We start from the raw sequence: 15,221 nt of genomic DNA, 5'->3' as shown, positions 1-15,221 counted from the left end.
TTTACCATTGAATATGATGTTAGCTGTGGGCTTGTCATATATGCCCTCTATTATGTTGAAGTACTTTCTCTCCATACTCAGTTACTGTAGTTGAGAGTTTTTATCATGAACAGATGTTGAGTTTTATCATATGCTATCTCTTGGGGAGCACACGTATGTCTTTAAAAGAAATACAATGGTTATGAATGGTGTATGAATCCAGAATAATAAAAAAAATTTAAGTAACCCAAAATGGCTGCTAACCTTCCCCAGATAGTAAAGGAGTGTTTTGGAGGGAGGCAGGTTCCAACAAGGCTGGATATTATATATGGGAAGGAAGAGAAACTCTATATTCTTCCTTGGCCTCCCTCCACCTCCTCCCTCACTTCTTCCCTCCTCTGCCCCAGCACAGCCTAGGAGGGACTTTAAGGGAACAGAGAGCTGATAGGGGAAGTGGAAGGGACTTCTGTGGAATGCATGATGTAAACTCCTTCCATCGTCTTCCTCTGAGATCCACAGTCTCATCCACACTGTCCCCTGCCTGTGTGGTGCCTGTGGCCTCTTTTGGGAGGGCTTGAAGTGGAGGTTGAAGGAACAGCTCGCAAAGTGTGGAAAAATATACTTCAAGTATTGACAGTGATTGTTTTGGGCAATAGGAATCTAGCTTCTATTGTTTCTTTGTTGTTTAAATATATTAGCTTATATTAAAAAAAAAACCTCTTTTTGTTGCTTGGGTAAATTCAGAAGAATTGATCAGCCTCTTTGGGGGTCTTCCATTGAGACAGGGTGTCCATAGGGCATTCGCTCCCCATAGAGCAGGGGAGGGTGGTTGGCTTAAGCCTAGTCCCCACATTGTTGCCATAGGTATGGTTGCCTTTCAGCTGTCATTATGGGAGAGTCTATTCATATGCTCTGTTAAGTCTGGGATTTGGGGATGTGGATCCATGTCAGATTCTTAGGTTTTCATTTTTTATTCTGCACTTCTACCTCAGAGAAATGAAAGCCAAGCCCTAGCACATTAAGTTTTTACAAACTCTGTTTCATTTATTTCTCATAACAGATATTACTTTTAACAGTTGAGAAAATTGAGGTTCAGAGAGATTAATGGCTTGTGGAAAATCACACAGTAGATTTGGGTTATCTAAAATCAGTCTGAGACTAAAGGTTTTTTCTTTTCTTTCTTCATTTTATTTAAAGTATCTGGTTGGGACTATTTAACCTAGGGGGTAAAAAGTGTTTTACTTATAGAAAATGTCTACCAACCACTATATTTTTTTTCTTCTGAGCAGGAAATAAGAGGAAAGAGACAAAAACCACAGCTTGAGGGAATAAGGCTAGCGATTACTATAGAGAAAAGAATCCTTGACAGGGATGTTACATTTCTTGGACACAGGAATTGGTTACTAAGTATTTACTTAATCACACTGGGCTTTTTCTAAATGTGATCTTATCTGTAAACTGCCCGAGAGGGCACAGTATAGACAAAATGATCTCAATAGCCCCTTGAAAGCAAGCTGTGTTTGGCAAAGAATATTCTAGAGCAACATATATCAAAATTGCCTGGGGTGTTCATTGGGGATTTGCATTTTTAAGAAGTTTCCTTTATCCATCATGGTCCAGTCAGAGAAACAGCAATAGAAGAGAGATTTAATGTAAGGAATTAGTTATTGCATCAGTTACCTGCTGTGGGGTAACAAAACCCCCTGAAACTAAAAGCTTAAAAGAACAACTCTTTATTATTGCTTACCAGTCTATTAGCCAACCGGATTGTTTTTCTGGTCTTGGCTGGGCTCCTTCATGTATCTGTGGTGGGTGTGGCTCTGATTCTGGGGTCTGGCTGATGATTGGCTGGGGCAGTTGGCATTCCTTCATGAGGTCTCTCATGATTGGCTGGGGCCTTGGCTTTCCTCCATGAGGTCTTTCACGTTCCAGTGGGCTGGCCCGGGTTCATTGACATAGAAGCTCAGTGGAATTCCAAAAAGGAAGCATGCAAGGTCTTTAGGTCTAGAATTGGAACTGGTACAACATTGCTTTGCTGCCATTTATTGGCTGAAGCAAGTCATCAGGCCAGCCCAGACTCAAGATGGGGAAATAGACTCCACCTTTTGATGGGAGGAGCTTTATAGTGACATCGCAAAGGGGAGTAGGGAGATTAATTGAGGCCATTTTGCCAACACTATCCTAGTGATAATGGTGGAGTAAAAAGAAGAAGGGGTGTGCGAAGGACTAAACAGGATTGGGGAGGTCACTTGCGGAAGCTGCTGGACTGGAGCCCACACAGGCAATGCTGGGACCTCTGAGGGAGGTTTGCCAGGCTGCTGCTGCTGGACACTATACAGGCACCACCTGTGCTCATGCGGGAACCAGGACGACTTCTCCTTTCTGCCTGCCAGGGACTCACATTGGCCAAACCTAAGCAAAAGTCCCTGGCAAGAGAATCTGGGAAATGCAGTGTGCAGGCTTCTAGGCCTTGCAGCATGGAGGAGGGAATAGAAGGGAGAGTGTGGGGTTGCCACAAACCCATGGAATTCTTATCCCATGGAAGTTTTTTTTTTATTAATATATTTTTATTGATTTCAGAGAGAGGAAGGGAGAGGAAGAGAGAGATTGAAACATCAATGATGAGAGAGAATCATTGATGAGCTGCCTCCTGCACACCTCCCTACTGGGGATCGAGCTCACAACCCGGGCATGTGCCCTTGACTGGAATTGAACCCAGGACCCTTCAGTCTGCAGGCCGATGCTCTATCCATTGAGCCAAACTGAATAGGGCCCATGGAAGTTTTGAGACCTGTTCTCTTATGCTTTGATCCTAGCACAGTAGGGAAATAGAAGCCCCGTTCCACAGGTGAACACTGGCCGAGTCAAGTGGGAACAGGTAAAGAATTCCCAGGGAATGACTCTTGCTGGTTTTGAGCTATAATGTGGCTGGAGATAGGGGTGTGGAAAAAATAATTAGCTTGAATGGGCAAGAAAGCCAGATTTCAGTCCCATTCATCAAAGGAAATGATCTGTCTAGAGGCGCAATAGGTATAAAAACCTCGATGTTTGCCACTTGATTTGTTGCTTAGCCATCAGCACAGAGTATTTGCCTGCAGGTGTTCATGAGTTCAGAGAGGCAGGCGATCAGAACGAAAAAGTGCAAGAATATTAGCTAAATGAAGATGATCAGGCAAAAAGTCAGTCTGTTACAGGTGTGTAAGAAGACACAACTCTGAATTCTTTAGTGAAGAGATGGAATTTACAGAAAATGTTTTTAGAGAAATCTAGAAGCTTCCACTTAAGAGTCAGACAATAAGTACCATGGCTGGAGGGACATCCAAAAGATGGGGCAAGAGACGGGAAGGCAGAAGGCAGGGTGACAGAGTCCAAGGGTGACTGCTCCTGGGAGGTTTATAAACTCTCCACACTGAACACCTCAGAGGCTTGATTATGACATTTAAATATGCAGTGGACTGATCTGGCACAAATGTGTCTTAAATATGCATTACTTTCCTGTAAGAACTATTTAACAATGATTATTTATACCGGGCTTAATCAATTAGTGTTGGAAATTGGCCTGCAAATGTGAAAAAAACATAACTGCATAATCTCAGCTCTTTAAGATGCTCTAGAAGTCATTTCCGCCCTGCCCGGTTTTGCTCAGTGGATAGAGCGTCGATCTGTGGACTGAAGGGTCCCGGGTTCGATTCCGGTCAAGGGCATATACCTTGGTTGTGGGCACATCCCCAGTAGGGAGTGTGCAGGAGGCAGCTGAATCGATGTTTCTCTCTCATCAATGTTTCTAACTTTCTATCCCTCTCCCTCTCCCTTCCTCTCTGTAGAAAATCAATAAAATATTAAAAAAATATATTTATAAAAACAAAAAAGTCATTTCTTCCTTCTCCTCTCATGGGCATCTAATGAAATGGGGCTCAGAGTGCCTAAGGGCCTAGCCTGAGGTCACACAGCAGATTAAGATGAAATGAGGACTAGAACTCCAGTAGAGTGGGTTTCTATGCCCTTTACTATAAATTGAACCTTGTATTTTGACAGAGGCCAGGCCTGTATCTGAATGAAGCAGTGTTTCCTAAATTGACCAGAATCACCCATGGGTACCTTTCCAACATAGATCTGTCTGATGCCCAGCACAGAACTTCAGAGGCAGATTCTGGGGTGTCAGAACAAAGCCACGGGGGTATGTATTTTCAGAAAGCTTCCTAATGCATCTCTGATGTCCTGCTCCCTTTTCCTTTGTCCAATCCTGTGTAAGAACATGGTTTTAGGTATTGATTGTCAGAAGAGTGAACTATTTCTAGATTTCCACACAATTCCAGTTAGGGAAGGCTTTTGCCTGAAGTCCCTGGACTGAGCGACTTCCTGCGGGGCTCATGTACTGTACACCCTTGTTAGAAATTTCCGTGGGCTGCCCAGCTGGTGTGGCTCAGTTGGTTGAGCGTCATCTCATGCACTGGGAGGCCACCAGTTGATCCCTGGTCGGGGCACATGCCCGGGTTGAGGGCTCGATCCCCAGTGGGGGTTGTACAGTCAATCAATGTTTCTCTCTCATCCATGTTTCTCTCTCTCTCCCTTTCCCTTCCTCTCTCTGAAATCAATAAAAACATATTTTTAAAAAAGAAATTTTCATGGGCCCATCCTTTGTACGGAGAATAATAATGATGAAGGTGTAGCATTAACTATTGTTGGGTTGGCTGCTCCAAGTATCTGTCATTCAGAAAATTGTAGGATGCTGTCTTGTTCGGGCCACGTCAAATATTGATCCCCAGGCACCAGGCTGTTGGCGTATTTACTCAGTGGTGAGTGTAAGTTCTAACTGGGGAGAGGAGGCAGGTCTTGGGATGAGTGAGCCTCGCTTGTCCAGTGTGGTATCTGCAGCTCCTCAAACAGCACCTGGCACGAGGTAGATGCTCAGTAACTGTTTGTTGACTGACAATGAAAGGGAGCTGTTATTGGGTGCCAACTTGAAGTAGCTGTACTTAACATATCCCAAGTCACCCAGGGTCCTCTTTCCAGGGGTGTGGCTGGATCTGAGTGTCGTTGGGACTCATCCAGTGAAGCTCCACGGGGCCTAATGTATGATGATGAATCATAACCCTCCTAGGTGCTCGGAATCAATTTCACACCTCATCTGTTATCCTGAGCAGAATGCGTGAGAGCCTCCCCTCACCATGGTAATACATCAGCTCACAGAAATGAAAACGCCTGAAGATCAGAAGAGGGAACACTGTTATAGTCCATGGTGCTTAATCAGCTACCCAGACATTGATGGATTTCAGGGGATATTTACATCTGAATCATGGCATCCACAAGGTCTCAAGCAGAACCTAGAGTTACGGGCAGCATGGAGGCAATTTAAAAAAATCATTTCTCATTATCTCTCGTGAGAAACTAGGTCTCTCTTTTTAGAAATATTCTCTAAAAAATATAAGAGAAAACGGAGGACAGAGTAATGTCTAGAGCAGTGTTACGTTGGCCACCAGAATCCTCACTGTGTCCGTGACAGACGGTGCTAACCTACCACCTTGCATTTTCCTGTTGTGCCTGTTATAGTCTCGTTGCTTCTTAACCTGAGGCTCTAACAAGCCACTGCTTGTTGGTCAGAGATCTCATGTTAAACTGAAACTCACTGACCGGCACCTATCTGGAGTTTGTCTTTGACTGTGATTTGTCTGGAAAGCTAGTATTAGTAAGTAATAAGAGGATGAAGGGAAAAGAAATGAAATACCATAGGTTTGGAAGTCAGCTGGTATACTCCCTTCTAGGTATGGTAATATTCAAAGCCTTTTTCCAGAGGTGATTTCCCTCAAGAGGGAAAGTACTTTGTACAAGGTCATTCAATGGATTAATCTAGGATTTGAATCGCAGCCCCCTTACCCTTGACCACTTTCTCTAGATCCACAAATAACGCCTAAAGTGTGACTGTGGAGATTCTCAAGTGAGTGGCCCATCAGGGGCTGGCTCCTGTCTGCCTGACCACCCCCTTTCCCAAAACTTCACCTCCCCATCTCATCCATAGCCTTGTAGGAAAAACCATAAATCACAGTTCTTCCTGAAATGGCTTCCTTTCCGCCGTTTGTATTTGTGTCCTGCTGCTTTGTTAATTTCAGTTTGGGAGTCAGAGACCTGGTGACAGTCGCTATTGTGCCAGGCTCCTTCGCTGTTCAATAAATGCTAATAAACCATAATCTGCAGTCTTAATAATTGCTGCTGCTCGGACCAAAATGCAAGGGCAAAGATTACTTTGGGCTGAATAGGATTTGAAAAGGCTGAGAGCACAGGCCTGGAGTGCGCAGTGGAAATGCCAGTTGAATGTTAATTGTAGTGGCCCTGCTGGCCAGCGGATGGTGCGCTGGTTTCCGCCGGAGAGGGAGGATGGAAGCCTGTGGAATCCAAGAGGATGGCTTCAAATGGTCCAGGAGCCTCGGGCGTTTTTCTGCAGCTCTTTCTATTTACTCCTCAGAATCACCAGAATGACTGGCCAGGAGCTGTCTTAGGGGCAGGTTTTAATGAGTGGCTTGGGGATTCAGAGAGTGGCAGGGAGGTAGGTACCCCATTGATTATTTCCCGTAGTCCAGGAATGGAATGCTCGGGTCCACAGTGATCCAGACACTGGATAATTACAACCATTCTCTGCACGCGGTAGGCATCTACACACAAACACTCAGAGCACTCATAGCATGGGGGCGGGGTGGGCAACCATAGAGGTTTGCTCACGGTCCTATTGAGCCATAGGCAAGAGATCATCTCCATGTATCTCAACCCCTGGCAAACTCTTATGTGTACAGAATAATGTCCTACAGATTTAACTGCTCGATAGATTGTGTGACTAATTGTTTCTTTCCCTTAACAATGGGCGCCTCCTGGTAGACTGTATGTTTTGGTGTAATTATGTCGGCTCAGACCAGGGCCCAGGCCATTTTAGCAACCTGAGGAGTGTGCTAATTGTCCTGAAGTATGCTGCCTGGTGTGTGCCTCATTGCTGTAGTGGTTTTAATGGAACTTCTAATTAAAAATAAGAAGAGAGGCAGGGCTGGGGGCATTCCTCCCACGTCAGGGGTGCAGGCAGGGGCTTCTGAGCATGCTGATGTGAGCCTGCCCATGGTGGGAGCCAGCTGGGGCAGAAATTAATGTGTCTCTGCTATGGTTTGTCTACTAGGCATAGTGTAGGCTGTGGGAGCTGCAATTAGAGCTCGGCCAATGGCAACATGTCTTCTAGGGTGCCAATTTTTCTCCCAGGCTCCATGCAGTGTTTGGAGGGTATGCCTGTAGAGATGCTGGGAGGGAAGGAGGCTAGAAAGTTTAAGTTGCTGGAGGTACAGTTTGAAACCTTGAGGGAGGTCATGAGATAGGACTGTTCTGGAAAATCACAGGGCCTGCTGCTTCCCAAAGACTAGGCTGTCCTGCTTGCTAATTACAGTGAGCTGGGAATCTGATCTGGGTTTGGAACACTGGTCTACCTCTTATGAAGAGTGCATCTCTGGGTAAATTACTTTTCTGAGTCTCGGTTTGCGTACCTCTAAAATGGGGATAAAAAGAGTGTTGGAATTTTGATGGTATTTTCGTGGCATCATGGAGAACTCAGGCATGTCTACCCCATGTGGACAGTCACTTCTCCCCTCTCTGGGCCTCCACTTCCCCATTCTTCTGCTCCCCTCTGTCCAGACTAGTTCCATAAGAAACATTAGCAGAATGGGAACATTTTTTTATTTATAACTGAGTCCAGTGGTTCGAAGTAGAAGGGAGAAAAGTGAGCAAAAGAGAGGCTGGCTTCCTCCTGAGATGAGTCTCAGCCTAGTTGTGGTGGCTGACCCATGGAAGGAAGAGATCTGAGATAGAGACAAGAGTATGGCATGCATGGAACCCTTTGAAGATAGGTTGTCAAGAACTAATGATATTCCTGCAACTTGGCTCATTGGATCACCTTCTGGTATCTGCCTATGGCAGCGGTTCTCAACCTGTGGGTCGCGACCCCTTTGGCGGTCGAACGACCCTTTCACAGGGATCGCCTAAGACCATCCTGCATATCAGATATTTACATGACGATTCATAACAGTAGCAACATTACAGTTATGAAGTAGCAACGAAAATAATTTTATGGTTGGGTCACAACATGAGGAACTGTATTTAAAGGGCCAGAAGGTTGAGAACCACTGGCCTATGGGGAAGAGAAGTTGGGTGACTGAGACAGAGACTTCCTGGTATAGGAAAGCAGAGGAAATGTTCCCACTTTTTTCTTCTGGGTTTGTGGTCAGGACTAGATGAGAAAACACTCTTTGAGCCAGCCCGCTACTACCATTGGCCAAGGCTTGATTCTAGCCCAGGGTGACCTACAGGGGAATCAATCATTCATGGCCTGTGACTTCAGGTTCTAACATTCTAGGGGTGATTAAAAAAGAAAAATAGACGCGTAACTAGCAGGCTCATGGGACAATTGAGAGTAGCAGAACCTCCTGCAACTTCATATCCCCTTTCTGGGTCTTGAGTCTCCTCTCTGCTTTCTTCGCTCCTTGAAAAGAGGATGGCTTCACTTGAAGCCCAGCCAGCATTAATCTGCCCAGGGTTCTTTTTAAAAAAATTTTATTTTTCAGTTACAGTTGACATACAATATTTTATTAGCTTCGGGTATACAACATAGTGATCAGACATTTATATAACTTACAAAGTGATCATCCCACTAAGTCTCATACCCATTTGGCACCATACATAGTTATTACAATATTATTGTCTATATTCCCTATGCTGTATTTTATATCCCCATGACTAGTTTTATATCTGGCAATTTGTACTTCTTAAACTCTTCCCCTTTATCACCCATCCTCCCACCCCTTCCCATCTGGCAACCATCAATTTATTTTCGGTATCTGTGTTTGTTTCTGTTTTGTTTCTTCATTTATTTTTGTTTTTTAGATTCCACATATAAGCAAAAACATATGGTATTTTATCTTTGTCACTTAGCATAATACCCTTTAGGTCCTTTCATGTTGTCATAAATGGCAAGATTTTTAAAAAATTGTTTTATGGTTGAGTAATGTTTGAGTAATGTTACATTATAAATATGTACCACATCTTCTTTATCTATTTTGTTTCTCAGTGGACACTTAGGTTACTTCCATATCTTGGCTATTGTAAATGATGTTGTAATGAATATAGGGGTGCATATATTTTAACCATTAGCATTGTAATTATAATGTGTTTTGGTTTGGACCTCTTTGGGGTCATCTTGCTTGGGACTCTGCATCTGCTGGACTTATATTTCTATTAGCTTTACCAGGTTAGGGAAGTTTTCAGTCATTATTTCTTCACATATGATTTCAATCCCTTGCTCGCTCTCTCCTCCTTCTGGTACCCCTGTGATGTGAATGTTGGGATGCTTGATGTTATCCCAAAGGCCTCTTAATCTATCCTCATATTTTAAAATTCTTTTTTCTTTTTTACTGTCCCACTTGGGTGTTTTCTGCTACTTTGCTGAATCAATCTCTGCCTCATCTGGTCTGCTGTTGATTCCCTCTAATGTATTCTTCTGTGTTCTTCATTTTAGTTAATATATTCTTCACTTATAATTAGTTACTTTTTATGTTTTTTATCTCTGTGTTGAAGTTCTCACTGAGTTCATCTATTTTTCCCCTAAGTTCACTGAGCATTCTTCTAACCAGTGTTTTGAATTCTGTATCTGGTAGATTGCTTGCCTCCATTTCGTTTAGTTCTTTTTCTAGAGCTTTGTCCTGTTCTTTCATTTGAGACATGTTTGTCTCTTCATTTTGGTTGCCTTCCTGTGTTTGTTTCTATGTATTAGGTAGATCTGCTATGTTCCCCAGTCTTGGTAGAATGACCTTATGTAGTAGGTGCCCTGTGAGGCCCCGTGGCGCAGTCTGCCTATTCATCTGAGCCAGGTGTTACAGGGGTGTCCCATGTGTGGGTTGTGTATGCTCTCCTGTTGCAGTTGAGCTTTGATTGCTGTTGGCATGTCAGTGGCTGGGATTGACCATCAGGTGACTGGCTGTGAAGGCTGGATGTGACTACATTGGACAAGCTATTATTTGGGGGTTGACCCCATGGAGCTGGAGTCACTTAACTTTAGCAGGGCTGTGGTGTCAACAGAGTCTGCACTTTGGTTTGTTATTTGTGGAGCTGATTGGGTGGTGCCTGGTGTGAGCTGAAGCTGGCCATTGGGTGTGTTTGTTCTGGAGTGTCTTGGGAGTGGCTCCTGTGCAGGCTAAGGTCATCGTCTCTTGTGCTGGGCTCAGTGGCACTTGGGAGAGGCTATGCTGAGAGTCAAGGCTGGCTTCCACTAGTGTTGGTCTTGGGACCTTTTGGTGGGCACCACATTGCGAGCTGAGGTCAGCTGCCATGTGTGTGTGGTTTGTGGCTGCTTAGTTGAAGCTATGTTCTAAGACAGTGATGGCGAACCTATGACACGCGTGTCAGAGGTGACACGCGAACTCATTGTTTTGGTTGATTTTTCTTTGTTAAATGGCATTTAAATATATAAAATAAATATCAGAAATATAAGTCTTTGTTTTACTATGGTTGCAAATATCAAAAAATTTCTATATGTGACACAGTACCAGAGTTAAGTTAGGGTTTTTCAAAATGCTGACACGCCGAGCTCAAAAGGTTCGCCATCACTGTTCTAAGACAACACTGGCTGCAGCTCATGCCAGGCTTGGTGCCACCAAGTTACAGCAAATTGAGACTGGTCTCTGCTTATGCTAGGCTTGGGGCTGCTTAGCAAGAGGTATAGGGCACACTGAGGCCAGCTGCTCCTGGTTTGGGGTTTATGGACCATTGGGAAATTTTAGGAAAGTCCTCAGCATGAGCCGATGCAGGCCACTTGTGTGGAAAAGCTGCTGGAAGTGGCCCACTGCCCAGGGTTCTTGTGCTCTCTTTTTGGAAAAGAACTCACTGTCCAACGTACCAATATGTTAAAATGGGGAAAGCAAATGTATGCTTCTGTTCACATTTTTGTCTTTTATATCCAATAAAAGGGACAAATGTATATGTAATATATATATGTAATATATATAGTGTGTGTGTGTGTGTTTGTGTGTGTGTGTGTGTGTGTGTGTGAGAGAGAGAGAGAGAGAGAGAGAGAGAGAGAGAGAGAGAGAGAGAGAGATGAGTTATTTTAAAGGCAGGATTGGAGGCTCAGAAGTAGCAGTTGGGGCTTCAGAATTCATTTTCGCCTCTGCAGGTGGAGACTCTGAGAGGTGACTTCTCACTGGTATAGCCCCAGCCTCACCCGCAGGCTGCCCTTTGCAAAGAGGGTGATCTGAGGAGCTCTGGAAGCACTCCATAGTCACACAGATCTCTGACTCACTGGCCATGTGGCCTATTTTAAAATGTTACCCTTTTGTGTTAATCTTCTCATTTGTAAATGTCCATGCAGCCCTGGAAAGGATTACTAGTTCATCTCTGGCTGATGAGGTGGTTGAAGAGCCCTCACTGAGGGGTGTCATTCTAGACTCAGCTCTAAATCTAAATTATTGAGTGACCGTGAGCTCCTCTGCTTATCTCTTCTCTGAGTTTTGTCATCTTCAGGAATATCTTTCACCTCATCTTGTGGGAACATAGGTTAGTTGGGATGAGAAGGGCTCATACTACTGAAAAAACAAACAAACAAAAAAACCCAAAACCCCAACAATTTTTTCCTCAAAATTCAGTCAGCTAGCCCTCCCTTTGTTGAACTGGGGTCTGAGGACAGGCTCTGAGGATACTGCTGGGTCCAGGTGGTCTTGGTTCCTGAGGTGCCTGGGCTTACCTATCCCCGGGTGTGACCTGCGTGGAGCTAGCCCCTCTAGTAGACAGACTGGCATCTAATTGTGGGCACAGGAGGGGCTAGCGGAAGTGCTGTGCAGGGAGGGGAACTGGAGACTTGTCTCAGTGCTTTATTTAGGTGGTGAGCAGCTGTTCTTTTTGGGGGTGGTTGGAGATGTTGATGGAGATTGTAGGAGATTAAAGCTCCTCTTCCCCAACTCCTTACACAGTTTAGCACCTGGAATGAGTCCAAGCCTGTGTCAGGGAAGGAGGCGTCCTAGCACCAGCTCTCTTTGACTGCTGGAGATGGGGCGCCCTGCCCTGCCTCTCTGTAGGTACTTAAACTCCTTAATATCTACTGATCTGAAAAAGGCAATCTGGGGCCTCCAAACGACTGGAGGTCCATTATCTCCCCAGATGCGAGTCCTGCCCTCCTGCCTTCTTACGCTCCCGCTGAGATCAGCCCCCATTTATGATTTTTCTTTTTAAAAAATATTTTTATTGATTTCAGAGAATAAGGGAGAGGAAGAGAGAGAGAGAGAAACATCAATGCGGAGGGAGAATCATCAATTGGCTGCATGCCCCCCAATGGTGATTGAGCCCACAACTCGGGCATGTACCTTGACTGGAATCGAACTGTGATCTCCTGGTTCATGGGTCAATGCTCAACCACTGAGCCACACGGGCCGGGCCCTATGATTTTTCTTTAACAGCAAGAACACAACCTTGTTGAGCACTGCAGTGAGCCCAGCACTGGGAACACAGCAGAGAACAGATGGCAGGTCCCTCCCTCATGAGATCTTCCACCGTGTGTGCATGCGTGTGTGTGTGTGTGTGTGTTCATGCACGCACGTGTGAGAATCTAACAATAAATTGATTTACCAGGTGTCATTCCTATACTGTAACCAGCCTTCCCAAAATAGCTTTCAGAACCACAGGATGTTAGAACAGCCCAGCTCCCACCTTGAGCATTTGGGGAAACTAAACCTCAGTTTGAAGTTGAAACCTGGTGAAGGGATTTGTCAAGTTGAAACCTGGTGAAGGGTTTTGTCTAGTGTCACAGCAGAAACCCCGGGCCGAGCCAGACTTGAAATCTGGCCTGCTGACTCCTGGCTTGGTTCCCCCTGCCCTGATTCCCTGCTCTGGCTGCAAGAAGAGCCCTCATCTAGCTGCTCCTCCACGGCGGCTAGGTGGCACCAGAACGCCTTTGAACAAAAGGCTGCCGGTCTCAGCTCTTGTCTGAAAATGCCCGAATCCTTGCAGGAGTCCTGAAGTTTGACTGGGCGGCTCTTGTGCCCTCTAAAGACCCACCTTGGGCATTGCCCCAGCTCAGGGTCCCCACTTTCTGGATCCCACCCCTCCATCCCGCTTTGGGTCTCTGGTTACCTGGCGTAATTCACTTCTATGGGATTGATTTCTCCTCGGGCTCTGTGTGCAGAATGGAAAGTTCTGGCTGGGTGATCAGCTCACGGGAGATATTGGCATTCCGGTTCTCCTGAGGCTGCTTTCTTCCTTACTTTCTGAAGCTTTTGTCTGGGTGAACAACCCAGCTGAACAGTGTGGGCTAGGTCACCGTGCCAGTCGGTGACAGAGTTGGGATGGAGTTCAGGCTAGCTAAGCACTGTGCTTACCTTGTCTCTCAAAGGAATGTCGAGAAGACAAGCCCCTCTGGTGTCTGGTCCCTGTCTCACATTTGTGTAGCTCAGTGGCTAAGAGTATAGGCTCTGGTTTCAGACTTCTGGGGTTAGAATGCTGCCTCCCCACTTGTTAATGGTGTGACTGTGCCAAATTCATGTAATCGCTCTCTGCCTCAGTTTCTCCTTTTGTAAATGGGATGTGGTAGATTACAAATGGCCTCAAATTTCTTTGTAACTCCTCCCACTAAAGGTGGGGTATATTTTCCCACCCCTCTGTAACTGGGCTGGCCTTGTGGCTTGTTTTGAGAGAATGTGGTGGAAAAGATGATGTGTGAGTTCTGAGCCTCAGTGTCAAGAGACTTTGCAGCTTCTGTTCTTACTCCCAGAACATTGCTGCCATGTGACAAGGCTGGCTGATGTCTTTGAGGATGAAGACCATGTGGAGGGAGGTCCCAGCCCAAATTGCCCAGGTACAGCATCGTGAGCACATGAATAATTGTGTTAATCTACTAAATCTTGGGGGTGGTTCATTATGTCACCAATGCTAAATGAAATAGGGGAGAATAATGGTACTTACTTGCCGGGTGGCTGTGAGGTTCTGTGGTGATGTGTGCTTAGACCAGCGCCTAGCCCGCAGTAATCTCATGCAGTTGTGATTACTAACATTGTTATGGGGCATTTCCTCCTGCTCACTGGGTTCTAGTCACACTGACCTCTTTTCTCTCTTAACTTTTTGAATCCACCAAACTGTGTTCCTTTTTCAGGGCTTTCATACTTAATTCTCTCATGGTTAAGGTGGCAGCTGGAACCTCTCCTTCTTAGAGCAGCCTTCTCTGATTGCCATGGGAACTACCTCTTCCCCTCCTCCCTGTCGCCCCTTCTAGACTGTAAATCCCTGGAGGTCAGGAGCTGAACTTCTCTTTGTCTCCTGTTTCATGCTTGCTGCCTGCCACAGTGCTGTGGACGGCAGGCACTGTGTGATATCTGCTGAATGAGTGAATGAGAAAGGGCACCTAATCAACTTGGGTTTGAGGTTGGCACAGGCTTCCAGGAGAGGGGAGTAGCTAGGGTAGAGTTTCAGAGAGGGGGGACTGTGTGTGATGCTTCTAATGCTTGTATCCGGTTTGGTTTGTGTCACACTCTTACATTGGATCAAATCTGTTTTGACACTCTATGCCCAACAAGGCTATGAGCTTCTTTAAGTCAGGGATGAGTTCCTTGCAGCTCCTAGCACATCACAGGCATCTAGCAGGGGCTTAATAGAAGTTTATTGGGTAGATAAGTGAATGGATGGGTGGATAAATGAATGAACAGAGGAGTGAATGCAAAGAAGGATAGATAGATGAGAGAGGACTCAGAACTGCAAGCAATTCTGAAAAATCGTGTTTATTTTTTTCTTCTAATAAAGGATAGCACATTTCCAGTCAATCAGTAAAAGGTCATAAAAGTATAAAAATGTATTAAGTACAATCATTAGGATTATGTTGTAGGGAAATAGTTATAACTTTCCCCCCTAAGGTGGCATGTTGGATAGTCACAGTTGATTTGGTTTACAAAGAAGGGCAGGAGTAGGTGACCAGTTGGCCCGGGACTGAGGAGTTTCCCAGGATGTGGGGCTTTCAGTGCTAAAACTGGGAAAATCCCAGGCTAACTGGGCTGGTTGGTCATGCAAGAAAGAGAGCAGCATCACAATGATGGGTATGGTTTGGCATTTAGGTGTCAGGATCAGACATTTCCTCAACTTCTCCATCACCTCTTTTCCTTTTAGCTCTGAAATAACTATCCCTGTGTTATTATTGAGGGTGTTAACAGCTTTCAAAGGGTTTTCTCTCCCTCACCTCCTATGTAACT

The sequence above is a fragment of the Myotis lucifugus genome, unplaced genomic scaffold, assembly GCF_000147115.1.
Source record: "Myotis lucifugus unplaced genomic scaffold, Myoluc2.0 scaffold_243, whole genome shotgun sequence".
Lineage (NCBI taxonomy): Eukaryota > Metazoa > Chordata > Mammalia > Chiroptera > Vespertilionidae > Myotis > Myotis lucifugus.
This window is presented reverse-complemented; position numbering follows the sequence as displayed.